Raw genomic sequence first — 23315 nt, forward strand, 5'->3', positions numbered from 1 at the left:
ATGGAGTGTATTGATGATAACATGTTGCCCTTGGAGAATGACCTTGTCCCTGTGCATCCTAAGAAAGAGTCTTCCTTAGATGATGAAGAGTTCCTCTCTCCCATAAATATTAAGTCGGGACCTACATTTTCTAGCTATGTTGATGAGAAATTAGAGGCAAAGAAAGAAGAAGAGTAGGATCAACTTCACATGAAGACTAGAAGGAAGACTAATCAAGAGATCGAAATAGAGAAAGTAGAAAAAGACAAAGAATTGGGCACCCAATCAATTTTGGAACCAAAACTCAAAGTGTATAGGAACACCAAGAAATGAGGAAACTTATCCCCTTCCCAAGGGGCTTCTCACTCCTGTAGTAAATAATGAAGGTTATCTAATGGAATTGTAGGGTATTAGGGTTAGAAAAAAGAATGGAAGAAGTGAAAACCTTAATAAATAATAAAAAATCATTAGTCCTCTTAATGTAGGAGAATGAAATGGGGGATCAAGAGATCCCTCAAAAACAATGCAAAATATGGCATGGTAGCAGGATCCTCTATGTGAGTTATCATGGGGCCTCCAGTGGAGTTTGCACGTTATGGGCTCAATATTTGCTCAAACTATTGGACCAGTGATCATCCACTCAATGGATGGAAACAAAGTTCCTACATATCTCTTCAAATCATGTATGTTCTATTGTTAATCTATACATGATAGTCAATTTTCGAGAAAAAATAGAGTGTTGGGATTGTTTATGGGATCTTAGATACTCCCCTTTCGGTTCAAAGTGTTTCTTTAGAGTGGATTTTAACACTACTCTGCGTCAATGGGAGAAGAAAGGTGGACCTTTAGTAAGAGATCAACTTCAAGAAACTATGGAAGACTTGATGCAAAGCCTAAAATTAGATGACAAACCAACCTCCAACAAGTTTACTTGGAATAATAAGAGATATGGCCCAAGCCATCTAGCCATGAGACTATACCACTTTCTAAATGTTAATTCCTTTCTGACAAAAAGTATCATGGTATCCTCACACATTGTCCCTTGGAACAACTCTGACCACCACCCCATAGAACTAGAAATTTCAAAAGATTAGGATTATGGCCCTTTTATATTTTGCTATAATCCACTTTGGCATAGAAAATAAGGTTTTAGCGACATGTATAAACAAGTTTGGAGAATATGGGTCCCAAGAAGTTTGATTTCAATCTGGATGAAGAAGATAAAATGCCTCGAGGAAGCCTTGAGGCAGTGGACCCACAAGGAGAGAATGGATAGGCAATCTATTATACAAGCACATCAAATGAGAATGGAGTCTCTTCAATCCAAATTAGAGGAAGGTCTTATTACTTATGAGATGATAACTAAGGAAAAGGATGAATTTGGAGCCTTTCATAAGGCTTTGAAAGAAGAGGAAGAATAATGAAGATTAAAACCCAAGAGGTTATGGCTTCAAGCAGGAGATGTGAATTCAAAGTTTTTCATAATCAAGCAAGGAATAGGATATGGAAAAATAACATCGGGGAATTAATGATCAGAGGTAATAAAACTCCAAGGTTTCAGCAAATCAAATAGGGGGCATTCTAACACTATGTTGAGTTGTATAGTGTTGTTGGTCCCGCTAGCCTTGAGGTAGAACAATATATGCTAGAAAATGTCCCTAAAATTTTATCTCATGCTAACAATTTAATGCTTGTGAAGGAAATTTTAGAGGAAGAAATCCAAAATTTTAGAGGAAGAAATAATTTGACCAATTTTGAGTTATAGGCTTAAAGTTATTATCATGTGAAGTTTTTCCAGTCTAACCCATTCTTCACCTAAATTCAATCATGTACATTATGGCTAATATCTTAAGAATTCATTTTCCCATATTCGAAGTCTCGTTCCATGGATAGATTCTACACCCAAAAGCTTTCCACAAATTGCTTCTATGTTCCAATCTGAATTTTGAGCTAGGAGTAATGCTTATTGGAAGTGGTTTTATGTCTTATTCTCCTCTTCATTGTTTCAACTCTAACTTTCTCATATTAACTTTGTTTTGCATTTGTGATATCTCGTTGGAAATATCTCTATGTACTCTTTCATTTAAGTTGAAAATATTGTGTGTACCATCAATACACTATTTTCATTGGATTTCGCTACCCAAAAATATCATTTAGGGCATAAAAAATGTATTGCAAGTTGATGACCTAAAAATATGGTAAAAATATACCCAATTTATGTACTTTTTGCTACTATGGCACCATGTACTAGGTTGAGACCCTCTTCTAAACGATTAGAATGTTCTTTGATGAACCACTTCACTCCAAATTTGTTCCTATCAATGAGTTTTAGTTGACCAATTGATCGGATTGGTCATTAACTAAACCATCCAATTGACTAATTCATTATGTTGGTCCACTACAAAGATCAATTGACTAATGATTTGATTTGGTCAATGCTTAGATTGGATTAACCAAAGTATAAACTAGTCAACTGTTAATAAGAGTCGACAAATGGTCAATTTAATTGACCATCAGGTTAACTCGATCAATGTCACATTCTAGTTGATCGTCGGCCAGGTCCACAAACCATTCAACCATCAGTCAAGTCCAAAAACTAATTGATCATCAATAAAGTCAACAAACCAATCAACCATTCAATTTTCGATTGAACTAACCAGTCAACTGTCAATTGAGTCAATTAACTAGTTGATTGTCTTTTAAGCCAACTAACTAATCGACCATTAGCTAATTCGATGATGAGTAGGTCATCAATAAAGTTGAATAATAAATCAACTATCAATCAACCCGACTAACCAATCAATCATTGGTAGAGTTGACTAACCAATCAACAATTGGTTGAGTCGATAACTAATCGACTATTGGTTAGGCTAACTAACTAGTCAATCATCGATTGAATCGACTAACCAGCCAACTATCAATCGATCCAACTGACCAATTAATTATCAATAAATTTGATTAACCAGTCAATCATGGAAGCCAATCGACTGTCAAGTACGAACTACATTTGATTTACCAACCACAAAATCCAGTCGACTATCTAGTCAAATTGACCAATAGACTATGCTAGTTCAATGTAAATATGATTTGACGTAATAGTCAAATCCATTGATTTCCAGTCGAATTGAAATCCATCATACCAATCGGCCACAAGTATGGTTCAATTAAGTAATCGATTCAGTCAACCATCTACTAAAATCGATAAGTAGTCAAGTTAATCAACTATCGTAATATGTAAATCAATTAAATAGTTGATTTGATCAACTACAATTTCCATGACTTCTCATATGTATGACTAATGTGATAATGCTAAATACAATTTAAGTTAGAATTAAAATCATCAAATTGATACCATTAATTGTCCTTCCAATTGTTCTAACTGCAATTTCGACTAGATTTGTTTAGGATATGTAAAATTTTAACAAAATCCACTTGCGGAAAACTTGACAAACAACTTGCCAAAATTACCTAGAAATGTTTTATTCTTCTATTTATAATCTCCAATACAATGTAGGTCCAGTGTTTAAAAAGTGAGTTGTGATATTACTTTATATTTTCTTATCTATAAAAACTCAGCGGAGACCATAACATCTTTCTGCTATAATAGTTCACTAAAGCTTTATCTTTATGGATAGCTTTAGCAAAACTATTGAAATGCCCTTACCACACATGAAACAAAAAAACATAAGTATTTTTTTTTTTAACTTTCGGTCAATAGTATCCACAAATTTATTGCTCATTGACTTCCCATCGACCATAACCCCAAATCCATAATTTGTCGACTACCAACCAACGAAATAAATGAATTAATTTTTGGTCAACTACACATGCAAGTTGACTATTGGTTGAATGCATAAATGGTTCTAATTGTCCATCAATTGTTCCTATGGTTGCATACATAATAGAATTGATTAATAATCATGTTGTTGGGGCTCTAATTCTAGTCAACATCATGCAACTAATTTACACACATTTTGGTTGTATTAGTAGACTTAGTTCCCCCAATATAGTTCCCCAATTCCATAATTTGGGTTTGTCATGAATGCCTCATGCATACTACCATGTCATGCCTTAATGAACATGCTCATAATGGCAATGCAAGTAAACATAAACACATAAAATATATCACATCATATATGCACAAGAATTATACACAACATTAAGCATAAATAACTCATATAAGATATATTGGCATGTATACACGAGAATATACATGTCATTAAGCATTGAAACACATAATTAGAATACTTATCTTCTATAAATATCCATTGATTGGTTGTAGACATTAGATGTTCCTCCCAGCCACAGATCCAATTGTAGACATTAGATGTTCTTCCCAGCCATAGACCACACAATTGATAATCTCTCAGCATTGCATCACCCTTGAGCTAAGGCTATGACTACTCCAGGGAAAAGGCTCACCTAGGGCTAACTATAGACACGTGGTTTGTACCAAACAAGTACTAGGCCAAGTATTACCTCTAGAAATCTCTCTAACTATAGTCATGCATCCCTCAGCCTACACAACCCAAGGTAATGCACCCTCTTCTCTACCTTTATAGTCCTTAAGACTATGGCACTACCCGTGTAGGGATTCCAACATAACCTGGATAAGAAGTCTCAAAGAATTGTAGCTCCAATAGTTCCAATTGCCCTCGGGAGTCTTTTAAGGACCCCTTAGGCCTCACACTAGGCAATCCTACCCAACTAATTCCACCCCCAAGCTCCATCCTTTCCCAAGACGAGAAAGGAGAATTGGCTATAGAATTCCACCAAGGAATTCACAATAGTTTACATAGGTCATAGAGTTCAAATGTCTACTCGAACACATAGCTTGATTGTTTTCAACATATTCAACCAGGAACTAGCAAGAATGATGGGCGAATCATGGAAAGAATGATGGAAATAATCCCCCACTGACATGAGAAACATGACTCATGTATGCATGTGGACCTTTTTCCAAGCGTCACGTGAGGAACTCGCCCCCACCACTTGCAAACTTGAATAGATTATTTGTCCATTCACTTTTTGGAATGAGGATATAATATCCCATTATAACTTTGGCTTATATCTTGCCTTTTGACTTTGGGGTATATTCCATAAAGTGATTTTAAGGATATTTTATTATTTTAATGGTTGAAATTGTGTCATAGTTCCTTCGCCCCACTTTTCCCTCTTGTATAGTCCTATCCCCCCATATTATTTTCATCTAGTGGTCTGATGCCATGGTGTATTTTATTATCATGTGTGTTTGCATATTACAATATGAGGCTTGCTAGCCTTTTTGCACACAGGCTTTCCAACCTTAATCACATATCACTTTGTCCCTAAAACATGTAAACATAGGCATGCAAGCCCCAAAACTCGTATACACACATGGGTGTGTAATCCAACATAACCTGGTACACCAACCCAATAACATATGTAAAAATAGATATAAGGGGTCATCTTGGGGTTCTACAAAAACCAACCAAATGTTTGGCAATATTAACAACAATTGGTTAAGCTAGCGCCTTAGGTTCAAGTGGTTGAGTACTTTGAGTTCCATGTAGTAAGTATTTGGGTTAATTCCTTGGGTTGGATGCCCATATTGCATGCCTCACATAATGTTGTGAGTTTTTCCTCGAAAAAATAAATAAATATAAATATAAAATATAGCCATTTGTATATGTGCATGAATGTGTGCATATATGTATGCATGGATTTGTAGTCATTTGAAATAAATCTCAACAAACTTTTAGGCATTTTCTCCCATCCCAAGGACGGTACCCAATGTAAAAGAAATGGGATAAACTTAGTGTGTCCCATTGTGTGGGGATTTAGCCATGCACCTACACAACATCCCTAATTGCTGACAATATATTGGCAACAATGGCACTAACGTAGAAGTGAGGTGCTTTCATGGGAGAGAGATGTGTGACATTTTTGCCTAAAATTAACACGTTGTATAAGTATACCCAAAATAATATTTTTTTAATTAAAGAATAATGGTAAATATGGATAAGAGGTGTGACTTTCATGTTTATAGATCAACATATATATAACAAAAAATGGATAATGTCGAAATGAAAACATAAAATAAAATAAATAAAACTATCGTTTATTAATTTACCACATTGACACATACTCCACAAGCCCAAGGGGTTAGCTCAACTAGTTGTTGTCAATGTTGTTGGGGATTTTGTTAACTCCATACCAAGAAATGCACTGCTTGAATCCCCTTGAGTGACGCACACTGGTATAGACTAACTAATAGGTTTATTAGGGATGTCATTCACCAATGCAGGGAAGCATCTGTTGGGCTTCCTCACAATTTTTTTCTTGATACTCATGCACACACATATATTTTCACATATTTTTTTCTTGGGGAAACCCCCCAAGGGCTTCTTCACATTCCATGAATAGTGTTTGTGGCAAGTGTCATCAATAAACAACATGTAAGCCTAACACCAAGAGACCTAGGTGAGCTCCACCCTGAGAAGCTCACTTGGCAAACTCATGAAAAATGTAAAGTAAATGTGAATACAAGGTTCCATGTCCAAATCCTCGATTGCTTACATGTAGCCATGTGTTAAGGGACAACATGGTTCACCTAGGGTTTTATAGTAGTAGCGGTTGGAATCAACCCCATGTCAAGCGAGTACAAGATCAGCCCAGTTGTTAGTTCCTCTAGACATTAAAATATAAAAAATAAATAAATACATAGATAATAAAAATGAGAGACCTAGGTGGATTCAACTTTGTGACCTCTTTAATCATTATAACATCACAATGACAAGCCAAATTATTTGAAATAACCCTTAGACTTAAACTAGACAAACAAATTATTACATAGAAGAAATTTATTGTTCCACAAACAAAAATGTCTAATATTTCAATTTAACATCTATGTTAGCTATGACCTTAAATTAAATTATTATTTAATAAACACATCATCACTGCAAATTCATCTTAATTCAAACTAATTTAAATACCAAAATGATTACATTTCAATTGATTTTTCATTTATCAATGCTTAACATATCCAATTAAAACACAACCACGATGATGTATATATTACTTTAAGGTAAGGTTGCATGTACATGGAGGGCCTAGTGAAAGACTCTTCCACTTAAGAGACTTAAGTATAATAATAATAATAAAAAGACATGTGTGACATCGAGGTAATAACAAGTGTCATGAAGTGCCTTGGAAAATCGGAATGCCTTCCATATTCAACAACAAAGATTGACCACATCCCTTTGAGCCGCCTTTGCATAGAGACCACACATTCCTTTGTTTAAAAGCTTGCAGTCAGCTTGCATCTTCGTAAAGTTAGGTTGAATGGAATACATTGATTGAGACTTTTTTTTTTCAATGATAATTTTCAATCATTATAAAGAGCGATTAATACTTTTTGGTATTGATGTATTAATGTACAAAGTATAAATCGGAAAGTTCTAAAATGATAAAGAAATAATAATATTTTTATTTTTTATTTTTATATTTATTTTCAATTCTTTATTATGAGTTATATTTTTAATTTTTTTGATTTATTCAGCGAGACTAATTTTAGCGATTTTGGAATGCTTATTTCTCTACTCTTTGATTACAGAAATAAGATTTTGAAGAATGACAATTAGACTCTCTTTTCTTGAGGTGTGATCACAGAAACAAGATTTTGAATAATGACGACTAGACTCTCTTTTCTTGAGATCCGTCGGTAGAGCCAGAGACGATCTGGGATGGGTGACCTCCCGGGAAGTTCTGGTTACTGGATGCAAGCCTCGAAAGTGGTGATTGACGCTACGTGATTCATTTCACTAGTTTCAATCCCACTTCTTCACCCCTGTGAGCATCACTCGATGCAATGAGTGATAGATGAACTATTCAAAAAATCATGAGAAATTACTACCTCTCATGGAAATGATCATAGATGAATGACTTACTTAACGCAGTTGATTCCCAAAATGATATATAAAGGTATATAACTTTTAATGTTTAATATTTTATCATTATATTAATAATTAATTATGTTGATAAGCATTATTTTATTACTTTGAAAATTATATATTTATTATTGTATTTTTATAAGAATATTATAATTACAATTTTATATAGTATATAATTTTTAATGTTTAATACTTTTATCATAATATTGATAATTAATTATGTTGATTGGCGTTTTTTTTATTGAATATTGGTAGATTAATTTTTCTTTTTATCTTTTGATCATAAATGAAAAAAATTGACATATTTTTGTGGTCTCCTCTATATCAATAGATGAAATTTCAAATTATTAACTAGTTTGCATCTCTACATATAAGTTAACTTTTTGGTGTTTACTTAATAAATAATAAAATTACTTTACAAATTATCAAATAACAAATGGCATCATCATAAAAATGCCTAAATTTATAAAACAAATAATTATACTAAAATAATTAATTTTTAAAAAAATATATCTCATAAAGGAAAAAAGAATACCAATAATCACGTTTACTAATTTGATTAGATTAATATATATCACAAAAATAAGATTTGTTATATGTGTGAGAGAAACTTGAAGTAAAACTTATTATATTAATTTGATTAGATTAATATATATCACAAAAATAAGATTTGTTATATGTGTGAGAAACTTGGAATAAAACTTAACAATAAAAATATTAAGAAGATTCTAAGATATCATGTGTAAAAATAAATTAATAAAACAAATAGTATTAGATGCGTAGGCGCGAAGAGTTTCTTGTATGCAAAATATTAAGAAGATTCTAAGATATCATGTGTAAAAATAAATTAATAAAACAAATAGTATTAGATGCGTAGGCGCAAAGAGTTTCTTGTATGCAAATTTCAAATAGAAGAAAAACCATTTTCATTTATTTTATTTTGTTTTGAATTTTTATTTATTTTTATAAATTACTTAGACTTATTTACATATACATATTTTAAATATTTTTTAAGTAAGTTTTTTTAAAATTTTAATGTGTCATTGTTAATTTTGTTTACAAAAAATTTGAATAGGCCAAAAAAAAAATTTCAAAATTGAGGGTTTTATGATTTGAAAACTTTTGAGTTTTTCTTTCTCGATTTATTACATTGATAATTTTGGTGTCGATATTTCGAACAATCAAGTGTGGTTCATTCAATTTGATTTATCATTAAGCTAACATTTCATATTGTTAAAATAAGCATTGATATATCTTATATCTATGGGTTATCTCAATATCAACTCTAACTGTTTTTTTGTTGGCTTGACCCACGGGTTTTTTAACCTTGAATCACATGGTTTACATAATACTTCATAGCATGACAATCCCCAATTGAGTTGCCCACCGTGGGCTATATAGACTCTAACTTAATAATGTTTTGTAATCATGATTTTTTTAACCTAGAATTTACATGTTGTTAATTTATCTAAATGTAAATTGAATGGTTGTAAAAACATTGGAAAGCCAAATAACAGCATTGCTCCTTATGGGGTGTTGGGAAGGAAACCAAATGAGTAGGTCATGGATTATTTGATAAGGCAGACACCATTGATACAAACCTAATGTGTTTACATGAATTGGGATATAAAGAAGCCTCAAAACACAATGACTCGACATCTCTATCCTCGAGTCACACTATAGGCTAACATGGAAACCTATGACTTGTTATCCCATCAAACAAGCTCCACTAACTACAAGATTTACGGTATAATTGATCGGCATCATCAAGAGGATTGGTGCTCGTAAGATGGGCTCCCATAGGATCAAAGGGGAGGGGTTCTCAAACCTAGAGCTCTTCATCGAAGTGCATATATAAGCTTTGAGACAATGAAGCCCTAAGATATAACTTAGCTCGAAACACAACCAATAGACTCCATACATTGGGTTCCTAGTTTGGAGGTGATATGTGTTGGTTGGTGGGTTTCTTGGAGGATAATAGTGGTAGCAGAGAGTGGAGAATCTAGTGAGGAAGAAAAATCTCAAAGTTCAAGGTGTGGGAGGCCAAGGCAATATAAGCCTCCACACTTTTAGGGAATGAACAAAAAATGACAAGGGTATGTTTAAAGGTGGAAACAGCAATAGAGGTTTATCATAGGTGGTTCACAAATTTTGTCAAATAAGAGGTTGAATGCATTGACAACAAGGTTAAACAGAAATGAAGTCATATACCAAGTGAGCAAATTGATAAGGAAATCAGGGCTTGGGTTTCAAACAAGGGATTCTATAAAAGTAAGGATACCTAGTAGTAAAGTGGATTTATATTGGCACACCAAGTCATTCATAGCTCACATCCTTAAATATAAAGGAATCCAATATCAGGAAATTCTCAACAATTTAGAGCAACTCAACCACAAACTAGACTAACTTGAAAATAAGTATGAGAAATTGATTAATACTACTTATTGGGTTAGAAGCAAGGAATGAGGGATAAGAGTAGGTATAATAGACTAGCAAAGTAGAAACAAAAACAACCAAAGCTCTATGGGAAGGAGCCACTTCCCCATTTTATGTCAATGTGGATCCTAATTTGAATTTGAGGATTAGTATTTCTAATCCAAATCTAGAACTCTATTTTACTTTTTTTAGTTATAATAAACAAAAGCGGATAAACTCTAAGTGTCTAGTTGGTAATATTTATTTTTTTCTTTAGCATACTAGGTTGAAACAATAGAGAAGGATATGCATGTCTTTGATTAACTCCAATATCTATCTTTTGATAATTATAGTTAGGCTTCCCTAGGAAGCTAGTCACCGCATTGATTGATTATACACTTTAATTTATATTATTAATGGAATGTCGCGTTACTAAATTTCAAGAACATAAGATCCTACTTGTTTTTCCATGAAATACATTCTCAAGGAAACCCATTGGACACTTCCCCTCTTTTTGAGAATGACATTGATGGAAAACTAGATTCTTTAGGGCTTGAGGCCGATACAATAATATATTCATTAAGAGTTCAACATGTCACTTGTGAGAATTGATAATGGGTAGGGAGGATAACACTCTTCCCCTCAAACTACCTAGATTAAACCCAATTAACAATCGACCTAAAAAAACAACATCTTACTTTATCAACCAATTACATTTTATTAATTGAATAATACTCCACCTAACTAAAGAATAGTATTTCAATTATTTCAATTTAAAATACTCAATATAACTAAAGAATAGTCTTTAAGTTATTTTGATTTAAAATGATCACATAAAACTATGTAATTTTTTATATATTTAATAATTGAAAATTATAAACATGAAGGATCTTAACAATATGCATCTTATAAATCTTATTAAAGACCACAATAATGAATATTTCAATAAATAAAATCTAGACTGTTTCTTTTGGTAAGCTATTATCTATATTAATATTTTACAAAAAAAGTTACATCCATAACCCCATATGGCTTGCCATGAACAACACCAAACTAAAAGGTGTCAAAAATATATAGTCATTGATTACTATTCCATGTTATGAATTGCCTTAGTTCCAACTAATAAGTTTTATATTGGCCTAGACTAGTATTCAAGAAAGCATAGATTAATTGAAAACCCACAAACATGGAAGCATATTGATTTAAACGAGCTTGATATCAACTCAAAGTTAGCCTAGCAGGCCTGGCATTGATGATGCTTGAGGCATTTGTTGTCGTAAGTGTTATTCAAGCATGATATCATACTTTATAATGATAGGATTGGAGGGAGCTCCTTTTTTTTATTTGGAGTCCCTACTTCCTTTGACATTCCTAATTGTTTTTGTTCAATCTCAAAAATCATTATGCTAACACCAATAACTACTCTGAAGATTGCCTCAAACCTTTTATACACAATATCCAATTGAGATAGAATGGCTTGGTGTTGGCCCCAACTTTACTCTACAACTTAAATTATAAAGGCTTTTTAAGTAAGCTATAAAATCTTAGTCATTCTAAAGAACTTGGTATCTCGAATTCTTGAGAATTTGGGTTAAGAAAACCATTCTTCACGTTCCTATTGTATATGTTCTCTAGTCACCCTGTTTCTTTTATGCTTCACTAAATATTCCAATTTTTCCATTTCATCCTTTATATTAAGAGGGAATTTTGACTCAGAAAAATTTAGCTTTGATAATGTCCTTCTGGACTCATATTAGATATTTATGGGAACCATGAAAACTAGAGTTTCAAGAAGTAGATTTCATTATTCCCATGCCCCTTTCCTACTTGGTTCAAGGCTAGTTCCTATGTGAGCTATTGACATAGTTAATAACCTACAAGAGAAGAAATTGTCAATGGGTGAAGGGAAATTGGATAAGAGAAAATGTTAGATATGGGATATAGGAATCCATAAAAAACATAAAAATACGTAGGTGCAAGTGTCCAACTATATTGATCTTTTATAAGAAAATCCCAAGAGAGCGATGGTTTTAAGCAACAAAATTACTACATTGAGCACTAATCAATTAAGTGGGTAAATGGAACAATTAAAAGAGTAGAGTCTTCCTTTTTAGAGGACCTAGATAATTTTGTAAAAGATTAAATTGTGTCCCTTACCAAAACTCGGCAACCAAATACACCTAACCCCATTTCTAGCCTCTCGATAAGGTCAATTAAAATATTTGAAGCACATAAGACAAATAGTAGAATGCAAATACTAACTAGGAAATGCGGAAACAACACAACTATGCCACTATTAAGCCTCAAACACAACATTTCAGTGCCACTCAAACCTTCCTTTTCTTCCAAGAGTTTACCTCTTCAATCCATGAATTGGCCCTCACCCAATCATGCTCATGATGAATACTATATCCCTTATTTTGCTCTTCTCATTGTGCAAATTAGCTTCTAGACGTTCTACTTTCACTACAAAACCTCACCCCTCCTTTTTTTTCAGAAGAAAAAAAACAACTTTCTATTAAGATAAAAAGATGTTACAAAAACATGCATGTCACATATGTGCCAACATATGAACCCAAAGGGAAAATCTAAACATTGCATAATAGCCATAGCAACATCCCATACAACAGGGAGCTACCCATTAATCCAGTAGACCAGGCATGCAAGCCTACAAAAAAAATACCAAAGAAAAATGACCCAAAGAAAAAAGAGAATCTGTCAAAAGCCCAAAAGAAACTGGCGTCAACACATCTATATAGCAAACAAGGCATGTGTGCCTTCATAATAGAACCCTTAGAAAAGAGTATATGTCAAATGCCCAAGACCAGGCATCGAACCATAACTAACCATGTAAACCCTGGCCAGTAAGCATAAAGGCATAAGACAACCAACAAAGTTGCCGAGTTCAGAGCTCTGAATCTATTAAGGATCAAATCTGTCGTGAAACCCCAACCACTGCAACCCCAATGCCAAGCGAACCACTTGGGAAAGCAAATGAGTAGGGAGTAGAAAGGGTCGCAGGGCCCATGGTAGCATGGTGTCCATTCACCGTCGCCATCATTTATAACACTTAACTAGGCATACAATCTTCGACACCATTTTCTTCTCCATCTTCGGGCTCATCGATGACCGCCACATCGAAACCCGCAACCTCTAGCAGCACCACCACAACTAAAACAGTGACCAGAACGCCCTCTGTAGACATTGTGATGGATATCACCACCCCATGGCGCCATTTCGAAATGATAGGTCCACCAGGAGAGCTTCAGCAAGGAGCGGAGGAGGGTCTCCGAGGGAGGGTCGAGGGTTTAGCGAGGAGCGGAGGAGGGTCGTGGGTTTCAACAAGGAGTGGAGTACGGTTTCTGTGAGGAGCAGAGGAGGGTCAGTGAGGAATGGTCGGGGGTTTCAACAAGGAGTAGAGAAATGGTTTTTGCGAGGAGCGAAGGAGGGAACAACAAGGGAGGTGTTGAAAATAGCGATAAGAAATGATAAAAATAGAATCCAGAATATTCCAATTTTAATTTGTCCTTGAATTAAAATTCAAATTTAGTCTCACCAGCTGCTTGGAATTAATTAATTCATTATGGATTAATTAGTTAGAGAAATTCAAGTTAGAAGTCTTTCTGAAGTCATGCAACAGTTATCCCTTAAATTAAGGAGATAAGATTGAGTTATATTTGAGTTGTAATTAGTTAGCTCAGTTTACTAAGTTAAGTCCAGTTAAATTAGTTCCAAACTATTTGAGGAACTAATTGTGAGTTATCAGTCAGTTGATGCATGCATACAGTCAACCAGTGTACTTCAGATAACTGAAGATTCCCTCATCAAAAACTCATGCATGTTTATTTAGAGAAAGACCCAGTTGAGCTAAATGTCAAGGACAAGTTACTATCAGTTGCATGTGTTTTCCTATAGAGGAAAATCATCCATGCAGTCAAGGGAAGGTTCCTTGAGGATTGCGCAGTTCTGATAGTGTGTTAGAGCAGTGTGTGAGAGCAGTGTTACACTGGGTGAAGGAGATCATCTCAGAGGTAATTGCGCAAGGAAATAGGAGCTTGGAGGGCAGAGGAGAAGGCTTGTGAGAAGCCAAGTTTTCCTGTGAACATCTAGGAGGATTGTACTAAGAGTTGGCTAGCTGTGAGAGCTAAGGCTTTGTATAATTCTAATGTATTTCCACCTTGTATGATAATACAGATAGTGGGGTTTTTAGCTAAGGCTTTCCCTTGAGTGTTTTTTGTGTTTCATGTGTATTGATTCTTCTTCTTATGGTTATATGTGTTCAGCTATGATTCAGCTCGATCTTTAAGCTTCGGCAAGTTTGATAGTAGAAGTAGATTATAGTATTTTGCTTTGGTATATTGCATTATCGAGTTAATCTACAGTCAGATTTTCTACATAGATCTCAAAGGTAGATTTGTAGAGAATTTGTAGAATTCCTACATGATATCAGAGCCTAGTTTATCGGAGCTGTGAACAGTATACGGAGAAGAGAATTCGAAGTTTGCAGTTCAGGGTAGGTGCAAAATCGAATTCTTATCATACTTCAAGGTTGGCCAATGGCGTTCTATGGCTTGAGACTCGAGTATGCCTTGGAAGGCAGCTCAAATTACATAGCATGGAAAGATCACATGGAGGCTGTATTAGAAGACAACGCTTGAAGGATTTCATTGATCAAGAAATCCCAAAGCCAGGTTCAACTAATGCACAAGAGTTGGCTGAGTGGAAGAAGTGTGTGGCGAGGGCAAGACGGATCATCCTTGAGGGAGTTCGAGACCATATTGTCTCGAGTCTCCATGGGAAGGATACTCCATATTCAATGTGGAAGACATTGAAGGACCTCTACCAGAACAGTAGTGACTAGAGGAAATTGGCGCTCAAGGATAAGCTTCAAAGAATCAAGATGGAGAACGGCGATACTATTTCCACATATCTAAACAATCTCACCACTTACAGAGATGACCTTGGTAGTGTGGGAATAACTATTGTCGATGATGATATGGTGAGCCTCGCTCTCCTTGGCCTTCCAAAGCACTAGAATAGCTACCAGGACTTTGTGAACAGAAGGGAGAAACTGTCGGATTAGGAACGACTGTGGTTGGATCTCATGCAGGGGGAGATCAAGAGGAGCACACGAGATGGTTCTTCATCCAAGGATGATGATGAAGAAAATCTAGCCTTAGCAAGTAAGGCAAGGAAAGGGAAGGGGAAGGTGTCCCATTCCGAATTGAATTCTTCTCATGGAGGGAAAAAGGGTGACAAGTCTAAAGTGAGATGCTTTAATTGTCATGAGATGGGACATTATGCGACTAATTTCCCATCGAAGAAGTCCAAGAAGGGATCCTTGGAAGGATAGGAAGGTGAGGCATTAGCCTCTCAGTTCGAAATGGACTTTACTCTCATCGCATGCATGGTGTCATCGATGATGGGTTGTGGTTGGTATCTTGACAGTGGAGCCTCATTCCACATGACCGACGATAAAAGTTTATTCAGTGACTTGGAGGAGAAAGACCTCAAGATGCGCATAGAGATGGGTGACGACGAAAGGTTTAGTGTTTCAGGAGTGGGCACTGTTGCTTTTCAGAGGGAGCGTGGAGCTTCTATCACCCTGACCGATGTGAAGTATGTGCCTGGACTGAAGAAGAACTTGGTATCAGTCGCGATGTTGGAGGACAAAGGCTACGATGTTGTCTTCAATAAGGGAAAGGTTTTCCTTAGACACATCACCACGAGACAGGTGAAATAGATCGGTTCACGAGTCAAGAACCTGTATGCTCTTGAGGTTCAAGATGCATGCAAAGCCTTGAGAAGCAAGGCAAATGTTAGATACTTGGTGGTTGAGAGGGAGAGTAAATTACCTCTCAACATGCAGTCCTAGAAGAAGTCTCAGACAATTGTGGAGGAGCCAAAATTGGAGAAGTGGGCAGAGGGATCACATGCAGCCATACCTCCAGGTGTGAGGTGGGGCGATGTGAAGTGATAGTCTCAAGAAGGCTGAAATTGGGCAGGGTTCATTGAGAGGTTTTATCTCATGGATCATACCTTGCTACGGGAGCCCAAAGTACATAGTAGCGGGAGGAATGAGTGGGATTGATGCAGTCAGAGATCAAAGTGACAAAGGCTAGAGCAGTCAAATACTGAAGAGTGCAGAGAAGAATTGACAACAGTGCAGAAAGGTTGAGTCAGCAAAAGCACAGAGTTTTCAGTCAAGAGAGGCAATAGTAGTAAGAGACTTTGATGACAGAGGCATCATTCTGATTCAAGTTAGATGTTTTTTTTGTTTCTGAAGTTGCTGGAGCAACAACACTAGAGAGAAGTGTTGCATGCAAAACATTCCAAAGGTTCAGGATTGGGATCGAGTTGAATTCATTTCTTGTTGAGAGGGAGTGTTGAAAATAGCAACAAGAAATGATAAAAATAGAATCGAGAATATTCCAATTTTAATTTGTCCTTGAATTAAAATTTGAATTTAGTCTCGCCAGCTGCTTGAAATTAATTAATTCATTCATTATGGATTAATTAGTTAGAGAAATTCAAGTTAGAAGTCTTTTTGAAGTCATGCAACAGTTATCCCTTAAATTAAGGAGATTATCCGTTAATTAAGGAGATAAGATTGAGTTATATTTGAGTTGTAATTAGTTAGCTCAATTTACTGAGTTAAGTCCAGTTAAATTAGTTCCAAACTGTTTGAGGAACTAATTGTGAGTTATCAATCAGTTGATGCATGCATGCACTCAACCAGTGTACTCCAGATAACTGAAGATTCCCTCATCAGAAACTCATGCATGTCTATTCAGAGAAAGACCCAGTTGAGCTAAATGTCAAGGACATGTTACTATCAGTTGCATGTGTTTTCCTATAAAGGAAACTCATCCATGTAGTCAAGGGAAGGTTCCTTGAGGATTACGCAGTTCTGACAGTGTGTTAGAGCAGTGTGTGAGAGCAGTGTTACACTGGGTGAAGGAGATCATCCCAAAGGTAACTGCACAAGGAAATAGGAGCTTGGAGGGCAGAGGAGAAGGCTTGTGAGAAGCCAAGTTTTCCTGTGAGCATCCAGGAGGATTGTACTGAGAGCTGGCTAGCTATGAGAGCTAAGGCTTTGTATAATTCTGATGTATTTCCACCTTGTATGATAATACAGATAGTGGAGTTTTTAGCTGAGGCTTTCCCCTGAGTATTTTATGTGTTTCATGTGTATTGATTCTTCTTCTTATGGTTATATGTGTTCAGCTCTGATTTAGCTCGATCTTTAAGCTTCCGCAAGTTTGATAGTAGAAGTAGATTATAGTATTTTGCTTTGGTATATTGCATTATCGAGTTAATCTACAGTCAGATTTTCTACATAGATCTCAGAAGTAGATTTGAAGAGAATTTGCAGAATTTCTACAAGAGGGTCAAGGGTTTCAATGAGAAGTGGAGAAAGGTTTCTAAGAGGAGCAAAAAAGGATGCAACGAGGGAGGGTCAGGGGTTTCTGAACACTGAGGAGCAAAAAAAGGTCAATGACAGAGCGAAAAAAGGGTTTCAACGAAAAGCGCTACAAAACCTCTTGTATTAAGAGAGATGATAAATGGGATATTACAATGTTTGAACGTGGATAATTGATAGAATAAACCATTATTCACGTTCAAACATTGTAACACCCCATCTATCATCTCTCTTAACTTTAATTTCTAAATAATTATATTAAGTTTTTTGAATATATATAAAAATATTAAAATGAAATATATATTATTTCCATTGTTATTTAATCAACTTGTTTAATCAACACAAGTTATGCCATTATCATCACCAAATTCGATTTATGAAAATTGTGTGGGATAGAATCGAATAATTGTGTTTGAAAGAATTGAATCACACTGAAGTATATCATGTGAACCGAGGAAAGACATTTGTCTTGGTTTTATATGTAGTTGAAAAGATTCTATTTTTACTTTTTCGGAAAAATGTCTAATTTCATTTAACTAAAGGTTTAAAATCATATTGAAGTTTATTTTGTTTTGAAAAGAATATTAAGGAAATATATAATTATAAAAATGATGTATTATATTCTTAATTTAAGATTTTAAAAATAAATATTATTAATTGAGAAAAAGTATTTAATTTCAATAAAATTATATTAAAGTTTATTTTTATTTTGATGAAAAGAAAAGAGTATTTTTTGTTTTGGAAAATTTATAATTATTAAAATTGTATATTATGTTGTTAGTTTAAGTTTTTTTTAAATAAATATTGTTGATTGGCTATTTTTTTACTTAAAATGAAAAGTATGGGAAATTTCATAATACTTCTTCACATTTTGTGGATTGTAAACTATGTAAGCTGTCAATTTTGGTTATGGGGGCCTCGCCCTAAGAGATGGTAAACCATGTAAACTATCAACCTTGGCTACGGGGGCTTCGCCCTAAGGGAATAGAAGAGAGTTGAACTTGTGATCAACAACAACTAGCAACAATGTCAAAGAACTTCACGTTTGGCTCTAGACCACTTAGACTAAACCTTGGGGTTGTTAATTGGGTATCTATTAACAAGAAAACAATAAAATGTGTAGTGAGATTAACAACACTCTTATAAGTTTGAGTGATTGAATAGCTTCATATAATAAGTCTCAAGATTAATTCCTTAGATTGGATGACTTTATTGCATGTCTTGTTTAATGCATATTCTTTGAAAATAAATCCACATAAACTTTCAAGCATGTCCTTCCATTTCAATAATGGTGCCTGATATAAAACTGGTGGCATAGGCTTAGAGTGTCTCACCTTGTGAGAATTAAGCCATGGACTCACACAAGGCACCTAACTACTTACAATGTCTTGGCAACAATGACACCAATCAAGTGAGGTGCTTTTGTGGGAATGATGCGTGCAACATTTGTGCTTAAAATTACCACATTGCATAAATAGACCTAATACATTTTATTTTGTGTTGCAGTTTAACTAATAGATGTTTTGATATTTTTCGTTGAAACCCAACAATACAATTTTGGACAAGATTGTGGTTCTTGTTGTTAAAATATGTTTTTAAATACATAAATGGATTCAGTGCCCTGAAAAATCATTGGGGACTCAGAATTTGCATATTACAGAATTCAAACTTATGATTCTGAAAAACATTTACCAAATTTCGAGAAAATTTGACTGAAAAAAATAAAATAAAATAAAATTCCTAGAAAAGGGCCAAAATGTCTATTAGTTAGACCAAGCCTTTATATTTTTAATTAAAAACAACAATTAATATGAGTGAGGTGTTTAACATCTTTGTTTATGAATTAAAATATATAAAACAAAAATTAGATAATGTCAAAATGAAAATCAATTTTAAAAATTAGTATTTGTTGATTTACACATGCACACCCCACAAACCCAAATGTTGTTGGTCATTTTGCTAGCTCTATGTCAACCAATGCCCTTTTCAAATTCCCTTTAGTGAGGAGCACTAGTTTACATTGGTACATTTACTAGGGATGTTATTCGAGAATACGGTGAAGTACTTATTAGGTTTCTTTGTAAGATCTTTTCTTGGTACGCGCCCACACACACACACATTATTTCCATATAAAATTTTCTTATGGAAGCCCTCCAGGAGTTTGTTCATATTCCATGAATGGTGCTTGGGGTAAGTGCCCCTGACAAACACCATGTAAGCCTAATGTTGAAGAACCTAGGTGGATTCAACCTTGTGACCTCCCTGGCCATTATAGCTATGATGTGGCAAGTCATATCACTTGAGATCATTGTTGGCGCTCAAATGTATACCTCCATAAACTAGGTAGTGAATTCATTGCACATAGGGGGTTTATTGTCACATAAACAAGGGGTCTTACATATTGATTCTAGGTCTAACTAAACAATAACCTTAAATTATATTATTATTATACACATATATACTATTAATAAATCCATCTTAAGCCCCAAGGGTTACCTTAATTGGTTGAATTCTCATTGTTAAAGCACCTTACTAATAGGAGGTCAAGTGGTCAACTCTCATCGACACTCTTGGGGTTAGGCTCTGCTAATGAGCCAACGGGAAGTGATCCATTTGGGTGCATCTTCCCAAATAGTTTTTGTGGATGTAACGGTCACCCATCTCTAGTGTTTGTGAACTATACCAAAAAAAAACATCTTAACTTAATATTTGTTATATCATAATATATTACATTTTAATTAGTCAATTAGGGTTATCTTGGGTGGTTGGGTGGAATAGTTGTTATCTTCCCCATCTAGGTTCAAATCCCCGCTAGTGACATGATGAGCTATAATGCCTTGATAAATATTATTGTATTGGCTTCGAGCCTTGTGAACTCTTAAGTGAGTATACCTATAAGTTAGCTTGGTACCAACAACCTCACTCCAGTCCTTGAGCTAAAAAGGAGGTTGATTTCTTTCCTTAAAAACAAAAAAATACATTTTAATAAGGTTTAAACCTCAAGAGAAAAGTAAAAATAGAAGATGGAAACCACTTTTGAAAGAATTAAACTATAGTGAAAGACGTCCAAACTTAATTAAATTTCACACAATCTTAATAATAACATTTCACTATATATTCTAAAATAAAAATAAAAATAAAACTATATTAATATATATTTTAATTAAAGTGACGGGCCCATCCTGCATGGAGGCCATAGTCAATTAGTCTTTCACTCAATAAAGTAGGCCCTAGTCAATCACTTTTTCACTCAAAAGATATAGGTATAATTAAAAAAACATTTATGATATTAAGAGAATCACAACCTCGTGCAGCTCCGTGGAATCCGTCTCATATTCAACCATAAAGATTAACATGAACATAAAATTCGGTCGACCACGCTCCTTTGAGTCGCCTTTGGACGCTAAGAATGCACACCACATATATTTAATTAACGAACAACTTGCATCTTGCAAATATTTGACTTTGAAATATATGCTTAAGATTTCTACATCCATCATTATAATAAATAGTGTTTTGATGCGAATTTAAAAATTTTAATCCATCATTATAATAAATAGTGTTTTGATACCAATTTAAAAATTTTAATATCAATAACAAAAAAAATTTAATATCAATAACAAAATAATATATTTTCATTTTATTAGTGTTGAGATTGTTTATCCATATTTTTTTTCAAATATAATGGTCCATAGAAAGCTAAATAATATATTTTCATTTTATTAACGTTGAGATTGTTAGAAAACTTTCATTTATTAATTAGGGTTGAGATGAGATGGTTTATATAGTTGAATATATTAATTTAATATTAATTAATGTAAAATAAAATTGTCAAGTTAATTTTTTAATTATATTGAGTTTAAGTTGATTTTTGTTTTTGGATGGAAGAATGATCTATCTATAGTGAAATGCTCAGGGTCTTTGTTTATTGGATGGAAAAATGATCTATCCACATTTGAATGCTTGAGATTGTGTGAAGTTGGGTCGAGTTTGGATACTCCTTGGGATAGTTTAATTACCCCAAAAGTGGCTTTCATCTTCAACTCCTCCCTATAAGATTTAAACCCGAGACCTAGTGGAAACTAAACCCCACTTAAACCAACTAGTTTATACCTAATGAGTAAAAATTTACCCATTATTTTCTCTTTATAAAAATATCTTATAACCAACTTTTAATATATATATATAACTTCTCTTTATTCATATAGTTACGAGGAGGAAATATTTCTTCCTCTTTGAGTAAAACACTCAAATTAGAAGAAAATAAAAGGTTGAAACTTAAAATGCTAGAGTTCTAAAATACCATATTCACAAACAAACAAAAAATAAAATTAAAAAATGATAGAATAGATGAAGCAAATTTGTATAGTGTAGGTATGAAGAATTTATCTAGTACAAAGTCCAAATATAAAAGGGGGAATTCATATAAAAATACTTTTATAGGAAAGGTTCTTTGAAATTATGAGTGGTTCTTTGAAATTGTGTAGGTATGAAGAATTTATCTAGTACAAAGTTCAAATATAAAAGGGGTAATTGCCCAAGGGTGGGGGCACTGACCAGCACATGGGAATTCCTTGTTGCATTGGAGCATTATTCTGTAAGTTTCCCATGAATAGCATCTCAGAGAGAGAGGTGCGATGGCGCTAAGAGACAACTTGATCGCTTTGGATTGTTTGAGTATATTGGTTGTTTGAAGGGCTTTTGGATGGACTAGTGGGGTGGTTCTCACTACATGGACACTCAGTAATGTCGGGGTTTGACATCCGCGGAGGAACTTTGGATCATCTTTCAGATTATCATTATAGTTCTCATTGCATTCTTCCTGATGTTTCAGATGTTCCAAATGTCTTTTTACTGTCTGGACTGCCATATGCTATTTTGGGGGTGTATATGTGTCTTTGCTCGTGCTGGTCTCCTCCTTCCCAACCCACATTGACCGTTACAAATGCCCCTCCCGACCAAACTTTCCTGCCTTCTTCTCATGAATTGACTCCCCCTGTGGAGTCTGATTTTTATTTTTGTCGATGGTCTTTCTGCAAGCTCCGCTACAAATTTGGGTGTGTCTGTGGACCTTGGTGTGGTGGTCATGGTAGTATAGGTTGGCCCTGCGGATGTTGTTGGTAGTAGTGCAGTTTGGGGTGGTTTCACTTTTGCAGTCTCTACTCGAAGTGTTGTTTTCTCTGTCTACTCTGTTTTTTGGCGTATTGGACGGGTGTTCGTTCCTCCATACGATGATTTCTTGGACTGTCTTTACCCTATTGGACTCGTGTAGATGGTGATGCCTAGATTTGGGGTTTGATTACCCTGCGTCTATTTCGGGTATTCTCTCTACATCCAAGGTGGTGTGGTCGAGAGTGGTGGCGAACATTTTCCTGACGGACTTGCGGGCTTTCCGGGACTGACATTATTTGCGGGTGCTCTTTTTTTAGGTCATTGATCTTTCTGGGTACCTCCGGGCTCTTTCTCTCAAGGTTCACTTTATTACATCCTGTCACTTTCTGACATTTCTCCATTTTCAGATATGAGCTTGGCCTCGGACTTTGTCCTGCCCATATTTGGCGTGATCT

This window comes from Pinus tabuliformis, chromosome X (genome assembly GCF_031772625.1).
Source record: "Pinus tabuliformis cultivar Carrire ecotype Pingquan chromosome X, CPIR1, whole genome shotgun sequence".
Lineage (NCBI taxonomy): Eukaryota > Viridiplantae > Streptophyta > Pinopsida > Pinales > Pinaceae > Pinus > Pinus tabuliformis.